This window comes from Phocoena sinus, chromosome 1 (genome assembly GCF_008692025.1).
Source record: "Phocoena sinus isolate mPhoSin1 chromosome 1, mPhoSin1.pri, whole genome shotgun sequence".
Taxonomy (NCBI): domain Eukaryota; kingdom Metazoa; phylum Chordata; class Mammalia; order Artiodactyla; family Phocoenidae; genus Phocoena; species Phocoena sinus.
The window spans coordinates 4,941,127-4,950,944 of NC_045763.1; the positions used below are offsets into that span (position 1 = coordinate 4,941,127).

Below are 9,818 nucleotides of genomic sequence, written 5' to 3' on the forward strand. Positions count from 1 at the left end.
GGGAGGGAGGAATAAGGAGGGATATCTTTGGGGGAGACTGGATGCAAATGTATCGGTTCTGTTTTAGGTGTAATTGGGGTAGCGTTATCATGTATGCGTACAGTATGACATTGGGAGTGTGGATCAGAGATTAGGGAATCATTCATATCACCCTGTTTTTTCTCTTCATTGAACTTTCAGAGGGCAAGGGAGCCCTGGTGATGGAGTCCATAGAGGTCAGCCTCCCTGGCACAGGGCGGGGTGGAAAAGGGTGGTGAGTAGACCTGGAGGGGCAAATAGAGCCTCTGGCAGAGTATGTAAGTTTCATGAACGTAGAACCTTGATTGTCTTGCTTGTGGCTATTATACAGCTCTGTGCCCAGAACAGTGCCTGTTGGTTGAAAGAATGAATCAGTTCAGATGAATTAGGAGTAGAATTCACAGTAGTGGGTGAAATTGTCATGGGAAAAGAGAAGGGACTTGTGGGCAGAAATGTGGTGAATGCTTCCATTTAAGTGACACCAGAGGGGAGAGGACCAGAGGAGACGGAGGAAGAATGGTCAGAGAGGTGTGGTAGAACAAGAACATAAAGTCAGGGACGCTTAGTGCAAAGGGTTGTAAGGAGGTTATCAGTTGTAATGCCGAGAGGCTGAGTAGAATGAAGACTAAGAAAAAGGTACTGATTTTTGTCAATTTGATAGTGAGTTGAGAGGATGAGAAAGAGGTAGTGAGAGAGTAGACAATTCTTTCAAGGGTTTTGGTGGTAAATGCAGAGTGCTGGTAAAATGATAGTGAAATGATTGATCAAGTCCAAGGTGAGAAAAGAAATCACTGGGCCCTCATCAGTGTATTAGTTATCTTTGCTGCTGTAACAGATTACCATAAACTTAGTGGTTTAGAAAAAGACACATTTATTATCTGGTTCTGTGGGTCCGGAGTTCAGGCAGGGCTTTGCTGGACCTGCTGCTTCATGGCTTCCTAAGCCTGCAGTCAAGGGCCCATTTGAAGGCCCGACTGGGGAAGGGTACTCTTCTAAGCTCACGTGGTTCCTTCATGGGCAGAGCCAGCACGGTAGCTTGCTTCATCAGAACCAGCAAAGGAGAGTCTGCTAGCAAGACAGGAGGCACGATGCACGTTGCCTATTCATGGAAGTGATGTCCCAGTGCCACATTCTGTTGTCAGAAGAAAGTCACTAGGTCCAGTGCACACTCAAGGGGAGGAGGTTATACAAGAGTGTGTGCTAACTTCAGGGGGTGGGGGTCATGGGCAGTCCACCGTGGAGTTGCAGTAGGGAGGGATGATGGCCCTAGGGGGCATAGGGCAGTTCTTCGGAAAGATGCGCTATAGGGCAGGATGGGAAGTTTTGGAGGTGCAGTTCCAGCTGAGGGTTCAGGTACGTCGCGTTGGGGACCCTTCTGAGGAAGCCTTCCCTGCCGTCTCTCTTCATCCCCGATGAGAGGCGTAGGTGCCTCTTGAAGTGCTCTCTCCTATTAGATGGATTAACAGACTGTATTGTAATTGTCATTGATAAACCCTCTGCTTTGCGAAAATTGAATTATTTATCAGCAAATTCTTGGCCAACGGGGGTATCTGTCCTGCTTGCCTTAGGATGTTGCTAAGGATAAAATCAGGTAATTCATATGGAAGTATTTTATGGAGTGTAAAGAGATGTGCAAACAAAAGGCGTTGCCACTTTCCCCCCATGTTCAGTAGAGCACTGGACTGTAGCGTACATTTTACTTGTTAACTTGGGTTCATTTTGTTGTACCTAAGTTACTGAACTGGGCTTTAGTTAATGCTGTGATATTTTTAGGACTTTTCCAGTAGACTGTTTGCTTTTATGATAAATGACCCCAAACTGCTGCACCTTTCAAGTCCTTGTATCTAGTTTATTGTTTTTTAAAAATGTGTCCTTGCTGTCCCTTGTCACTTTTGCTTCTACTTATCTGTCAGTCTCTAGCTGTCCTTTCCCCTTCTGAATTGTTGCTTCTGATCTTCTCTGGGCTTGGCAACCTGATAATTAAGCTTATTAGAACTATGCATGGTTTAATACTAATCAAGCTAGGACTGTGGATCAGAGAGCCCTTCTCACAGTGAAGTGTGTGAGCTTTTGCACGTGGACAGAGAGTGTCTTGGCATTCTTCCTAGTTCTGGCAATATTTGGATGAGGTGAGGCCCCACGTGGCCAGGTTCCATTCAAGGGGACGCCTCATTGCTCTGCTATGAGAAACAGTGTTCTCCTCCCCTTTGTTTTTGTTTTCTTTTTAAAAAAATTTTATTTATTTATGGCTACATTGGGTCCTCGTTGCTGCGCGTGGGCTTTCTCTAGGTGCGGCAAGCAGGGGCTACTCTTCGTTGCAGTGCACGGGCTTCTCATTGCGGTGGCTTCTCTTGTTGCGGAGCATGGGCTCTAGGCGTGCCGGCATCAGTAGTTGTGGCTCACAGGCTCTAGAGCGCAGGCTCAGTAGTCGTGGCACACAGGCTTAGTTGCTCTGCGGCATGTGGAATCCACCCGGACCAGAGCTCAAACCCGTGTCCCCTGCATTGGCAGACGTATTCTTAACCACTGTGCCACCAGGGAAGTCCCCTCCCCTTTGGTTTTTTTTTTTTTTTTTTTTTAAATATCTTTATTGGGGTATAATTGCTTTACAATGGTGTGTTAGTTTCTGCTTTACAACAAAGTGAATCAGCTCTACATATACATTTGTTCCCATATGTCTTCCCTCTTGCGTCTCCCTCCCTCCCACTCTCCCCATCCCACCCTTCCAGGCTGTCACAAAGCACCGAGCTAATATCCCTGTGCCTTGCGGCTGCTTCCCCCCAGCTATCTTCCCCTTTGGTTTTGATGAGGTTTTAGTTTTGGGGCCGTAGCAAATAGTGATAGGTTATGGGTGGTCTGTGGTTCATGGACTAAAAAATGTTTGAGAAGCACGGAAAATCTTTCTGCGAGATCAACATCCAGACTTGTGTGTGTGTAGCTGTTGTGTTTCTGGCCTTTCCTTTAGGATGTTGAACTCCCAGCTTGCATTCCTAGGTATTCTTCCGTGTTCCTCGTGTGCTTTGGCTTTTCTGTCAGAGCAACTTGTGAACTTTTTCTGCCCCAACTTTTGCATTGGTTCTTTGTGGAGAAGCATTATTGCATTATTGGGAGAGAGCCTGTGTTCTGTGGGAACAGCCCAGGAGTCGTGTAGGGAGCCCTGCTCCTGGTTCTTGCTCTGTCCTCTCCCAGCCTGTGGCCCTTGGCAAGTGTCTCTGCCTGTGCCTTGATGCCTTTTCTAGAACAGACATCATGTCTGCTCTGCTGCCTTCTGGGGCCAGAATAAGATTTTAAATGTGAAAATGCTTGTTGTATGTACATAATATCAAATGGAATGCCTGGCTTGTTGAGTTGATATTTTTTATCTCTCTTTGAGTAGTTAAAAAAGTTATCAGTATTAGTAATGGTCAGTGCTACTGAGACAGTGTAATTTTAAATTTCATATAGTGTTTTTTTTTTCTGAATATGTTCTACTAGAATCTGTTTATACAAGTGAGGACATTTAATAAGTGCTCTTTGATTATTTTCAGAGTGTTGAGTATACTGGCTTCCTAGCCAAATTAAATTTATAAAAGTTCTAATGATATTGTGAAAGAATTTTTTTTTCATTCTGAAATCAGTTTAAATACGCTTTACATGAATCTCTGGTAACAGTGAATCAATTAATGTGATTTCTCAGGTCATAAATCAGGCTTGATATATTGTAGTATTAGTTCCTGTATTAGCTTCTTAGCCCTTCAACTGTTTTGTGTTTTGTTTTAGCAACCTGTTTGCTTTTGAACTCAATTCTAGGTGTTGAACTCAATTTGAGAGCCTAAAATGGTTTGTGCCCCAATTACCTTAGAGGTTACTGCTTCACTTTCTTACTGCGCTGGCCCCAGTAGTAGGAAGTCAGCCACCTAGCAGACGTTTTCGTTTTAACTTGAGTACACACTTTAATTTTGTCTCTATCCCATAGGAGTATTGGGAGGGTTATTATAGTAGCACTTACGGTATATTTTGAACTTCTTGAAAAGAGGTAATACATGAGCACAAAATATTTTTGTACTATACTATGTAATTTTTTCCCCCACTAACCTTTTGTGGTTTGTGTTTAGGGTGCATGTTGGCTTTCTAGTCTCAGAGGTCATTAGCCTGGTTTTATCGAGGCCTCCAGAGCCTCGTCTCTGACAGACCCTGTGTTCCTCTTTGTTGAGCAGCCCTGTGCTCTCAGTGGTAGCATTGGCTCTGTTGTTGTCCGTCAACATGGTAGAGTATTTTCGCCCCCCTAGTTCTTCTTACTGGGTCGAAAGTAGCTCTTGTCTTACTGCTTGATTGTTCATGTTCCGGAAGACAGGTGGCAACTCGGGGTGGCCTCAGGACAGGGAGACAGAGGTTCTTAAAAAGACTGCTGGTCTTCAGTAAATCCTACCGTCACCAGGGCAAGAGATGGGACCATTCTTTTTCCTTTCCATGAACTTCTGGGAATGCCATTCGTCCATGAATTCAACGAATATTTGCGCTTCTATTATGTGCCAGACATTAAGTACCAAAAAAGCCAGACATCCCTTCAAGGATGCCCTGGATGTAGTCTTATCTTGAATATGTTAGAAAAATATTTATCGGAGTAGAAAAACTGCTAGATTGGGTTTAGATGCTGAATGGCCTTAGGGATTAAAGGTGGAGGTTGTAGGCTTAGAAGGTATTTCTGAAAGGAATGACTCTTCTATAATTAAAAAAAAAAAAACAGACAGTTACAGATGACATTGTGGCAGAGACTGCTAGCTGATCGTGAAACCTAGCTCCTCTTCCTGGGCAGGTAGCCAGACTGCATTTCCCAATCTCCCTTGCAATTAGGTGTGGCTTTGTGGCCATATCCTAGCCAATGGCGTGAGAGCTGAGAAGTGTGCCACTTCCAGGCCTGGCCCGTAGAACCGTCCGGCTCGGTTATCCGTGTCCTTTCCCTCTGCTGGCTGATGCAGAAGAGCCCAGTGACGTAGGAAGGCTCCTGCCATGAGATGGAAGGAGATGTGGGGCCTGAGCCGCTGCTTGGAGGAGAGCTGCCTCCTGATCTACTGTTTTGGACTTTACACGAGCAGGAAGTAAATATTTATGGTATTTGAGCCATGACACAGTTTGTTCTAAGAGTTAGCCTGCCTAACTAGGCACGATGCCTAGAATGCTAGGCAAAACTGGTGAGTTTAGTAAAGGTGCTGAGAATTTCGGACTCTGCCTTAATTTTGATTATTTATATGTCATGTTATATGTAATGATCAGTGAATTTCAAGGCTCAGTTTAAAACTATGTGACAAAACCTTTTTAATGTATCACTTTTAATTGATACAGCTGGTTTATTGCATTCAATGGGGCATCTCTCTGCCTTTGTTTTAATAAGCTATGTGGGTCCTCAGCTAGCTTTAAAGGGACTCTATGGAGACTAAAGCATTGTCAGTCCTTATTTCAAAGAACTGTAAATACAGTTTTCATCATGCAGCTTCTCTGTCCAAAAGCCAGTAATCACTTCTCATTATATAGCATTTTGTTTCATTTATTCCATCATCCAAAACTGTGTGTGTATGTATATATATATATTATATATATATAATATATATATATATATTTTTTAGTATATAAAACGAATGTGGCTATGTGTAACCCTCTGACCTAGGTTCTCTGAAGGGAGGCAAAAATGGATAAAACATATTTCATGCCTCCAAGGAGTTTGTGCTGGTACACAGATAGTTACTAGGTTTCCATACTGCTCTCATCTCCTCACTTCAGGCTTTAATAAATCATGTATTATTTCTTCATTACATTTTTTTCTTTTTTTTTTTTTAGTATTGTCTCCAATTAGATGTACCTTTTTTTTTTTTTTTTTTTGTGGTACGTGAGCCTCTCACTGCTGTGGCCTCTCCCATTGCGGAGCACAGGCTCCAGACGCGCAGGCCCAGCGGTCGTGGCTCACGGGCCCAGCCGCTCCGCGGCATGTGGGATCCTCCCGGACCGGGGCACGAACCCGTGTCCCCTGCATCGGCAGGCGGACTCTCAACCACTGCGCCACCAGGGAAGCCCCTAGATGTACCTTTTGAAGGCAGGGAATACTTTAAAGAGCTTCTGTGTCCTCTCTTGGGTACTTCTAGCGGACACTGGACTGTACTTAATTGAGTAAACATCCTTGTAGTGTCTTTTGCTTTTCTTGCTTGGATATTCTGGCATAGTTTTGTATTATAGTTTGTGTTAACAGACAAAAGTACTTTCTCAGTCTATTAGGAATCCATGGAATTGTGCAGTCAGGAGTGTTGGGACTGGATCTTTATTAGATCTAATTCCTGATCTTTTAGATCATCCAGTTTCTGATAGTCTAGGTGTGGCCGTGAATCATGGGGGTGTCTCAGAGGCACAGACTCAGGCACCACTCAGACCTGTGGGTCAGAACCTGCAAGAGCCTCAGATGACCCACATGTGCGTTAAAGTTGGGGATGCGCTGCTCAAGGTCAACCTGTGATTTTATTCTCGAGAAAACTGGCAAAGTCAGAGAGTTAGCAGCGTCATACAGCTGTTTGTTTCAGTGGCTCCCATCCTTGGATACACCTTGGGATCACTTGGGAACCTTTAAAAAATACTGATGCCTGGGTTCCATCTCCATACATTCTGGCTGACGTTGTCAGGATTGCAGCCTGGGCATCAGAATTTAAAAAATCTCCCTAGATGACTGAAGTGCAGCCACGCTGAGAGCCGCTCAACCTAGTTAATGAGAGTATCCGGGTTTCCTGATGCTCTAATCAAGTAGTCCCTTTGCTCCACACATGGATGTACTTTCAGAAACAGAGCTCTCCCTACCTGATTTTTCATTGTAGAGCATCACTCCGTTTTATTTCCTTCACAGCATTTATCCCACTTACCACCTGCCTCCCCCACTGGCATGTACCCCATGAGTGTGGGACCTTTGTTAGTCTTGTGTACTGCTGGGTCCCAGCTCCTAGGACGGTGTGTCTGGCACACGTGAGGTGCTCCTTTCATGTGTGTAGAACACATGGAAGGAGTTATGATAAAGATGGAGGCATCCGGCAGGAGGGAAATACAGGCTATTCAGACAGCACCAGTTGGGCTTCTCGCCTCAGTCAGCGGGAGGCTCCCGAGGGCAGAGAGGTCCGAGTCAGACTTGAGAGCCAGCCAGGGAGGGCAGCATGCAGACTGGAATCCAGAGCTGGCGTTAGAGCTTGTACTTTTCCCACTCGGCCCTTGCCTTGTGCGCAGAGAGCTCAGCTGTCTGTCCCGGCCTTGCCAGCAGGCGGTGGTGGGCCTGGCTCAGGACCCCGTGGCTCCAGATCCTCCGACCAGTGAGTGCCCCTCTCTGCACTCCGGAGCCAGTCTGGCTTCCAGGGCCAGGTCTCGGCCCGGTGAAAGGACCTAGCTCAGAGGCTGGCCCCGGGGTACTTCATACAAGGTAGCCATTGCTTGTGTGAGTTTGCTTGTTTCGCCTTATTTGCTTTGAGAACATTGTGTTTTTTAGGGTGGGATGTCATTTGATTTCACTCTCAGGTTATGTGAGTGAGTTTCTTTCCTGGTTCAATGAACTATTAAGACTTCATTTATTATGCTAGTGCTATTGAGAAATCATGGTTGGTTGTTTGTGATATTTCTGTTACATATGTTGTTTTTAGCGTTTAATTCTTTTGATTTGTTATTTGATACATTTTACCACTGATTTACCTGTCATCAAACTTTGAAGTCAGGTGTAAAAGTTCTTTTTATGAAGTCATTCACTAATGTGTTCCACTGTACATTAGTGGTTTTTAAAACTTTTGAGAAGACCATTGTGAGATGTCTTGATCAGTGGTAAACCTAAGCTATCTTGTTTTTTGGTAATAGGAAGCCAGAAAATGTTAAGTCTTGAACGTAAAACATTCTTTTTAACACCGTAAAATTTCAGGTTTCAATTTGGAAACCACATTAAGATGAGATGTTGCATTACGGTGCTGAGAAGGCTGTTGCTGGCGACTCTCAAAGATGTTGCCTGAAGTCTAGAATCCCACACTCGGTCGGGGGAGAGACTAATGTTGAATTTTCCAAAGGAACATGAATGCTGAGGTCAGTCCATGGTTCACGGGGAGAACCCTCAGGCCCGGATTGCTAACCAGTGGTTACCACTATGGATTAAATCAAGCAGAAGAAGGACAGTAAAAGTACTGGAACAAGAATTTTCCAGAAACAAGAAATAAATGATTAGGAGCTGATGGTTATCCTGGTAGCTGGGGTCGCATTGTGGAGAAAGACTTTTTCTGTGGTGAAGCACCCACTTCCCGTGGCTCCGAGGGAGAGGAAGATCAGAGACTCAGGGGAGTGAGCTTAGTCAGATTTCAGCCCTCTTCGCGGCACAAAAAATCCAGGCAGCCATCAGTGTATTGTCAGAAAATGTTAACGTTGTTAAAGATTATCCTCATTGGGGCTTCCCTGGTGGCTCAGTGGTTGAGAGTCCGCCTGCCGATGCAGGGGACGCGGGTTCGTGCCCCGGTCTGGGAAGATCCCACATGCCGCGGAGCGGCTGGGCCCGTGAGCCATGGCCGCTGAGCCTGCGCGTCCCGAGCCTGTGCTCCGCAACGGGAGAGGCCGCAGCAGTGAGAGGCCCGCGTACCGCAAAAAAAAAAAAAAAAAGATTATCCTCATTAACCGTAGTAACAATGGCATTTTATATTGAGTGGTACTCCTGAATCTAAAGCCCTTATGTGTGCATTATCCCATCCAGTTCTCTGTACTTTTTTGGATGAGATAATACAGAGAGGTTAAATTACTTTCCCAAGGACAGCTAGTAAGTGAGAGAACTGAGTTTTTTATATTTTAAACATGAAATGTTGAGGGTGATTGTTGAACTGTCTTTGGTTTTCTAGGTATATAAATCTGTGGTTTATAGTGCTGGAGGAATAATCTAAAATTTTATTTAATATTGCAACTGAACAAAAAGGGACCCAGACTAATTGGCTGGCAAGACTCAGAGAAATTCCCCCCCCCCCCTTTTTAAAAGTTACTGTGGTATAGGTTTTTTTTTTTTTTAATATCTTTATTGGAGTATAACTGCTTTACAATGTTGTGTTAGTTTCTGCTGTACAACATGGTGTAGGTTTTTATATGAAAGCTTTAATTTTATCTACATGAAGCAGCCTGAGAGCAGAGACCTGGTCTTCCAACGTCTCCCTGACTCACTCCGCCCGCCATGCTGTTAGTTGGCACTCACAGGTCCATTTGAATCAGTCGGGTATGGGCCTTGCTGTTGGGAAGCGGTAATGATGTCGTTGAATGTTGATTGAGCTGCAGAATGAAATGGCATTGGTTCTTCTTAGTAACAATTTACTGTACGTACAGCACATATGCTCCCTGTTAAAAAAAAAGCTGCACGGGTACTAGAGGTTCAGCAGCATATATCTTTTTTTCACACACGTGTACTTTACATTTTGAAACACTCTTAGCTTACAGAAACATCGCAGGTGTAGTGCAGAGAACTTCTTTCCCCATGTGAGAGAGTGAGTTGCCGGTATATTTCATCGCCCTTGACTGTCAGTACTTTATTATGTGTTTCCTACAAACAAGAACATTCTCCTCCATCACCACAACGCAGGAATCAAAATCAGGAAATGAACACACAGACCTCTCTACTGTCGAATCCTCCGAGCCATTCTGGTGGTGCCAGTTGACCCAGTGCTGACCTTGTAGAGAAAGGCCCCGCGGGGACCCTGGGTGGCGCTTGATTGTCTCCTCAGCCTCCTTTGATCCAGAACAGTTCTCAGTCCTTTCTGACTTTCATGACCTTGACGTTTGTGAAGACTACA

General features: G+C 44.7%; 1 protein-coding gene across 8 annotated transcripts in view; it reads left to right on the forward strand.

The window, feature by feature from the left end:
- CAMTA1 (calmodulin binding transcription activator 1) overlaps positions 1-9,818 on the forward strand; it is an 897,244-nt gene that overhangs the window by 19,292 nt on the left and 868,134 nt on the right. The window lies entirely within an intron of this gene.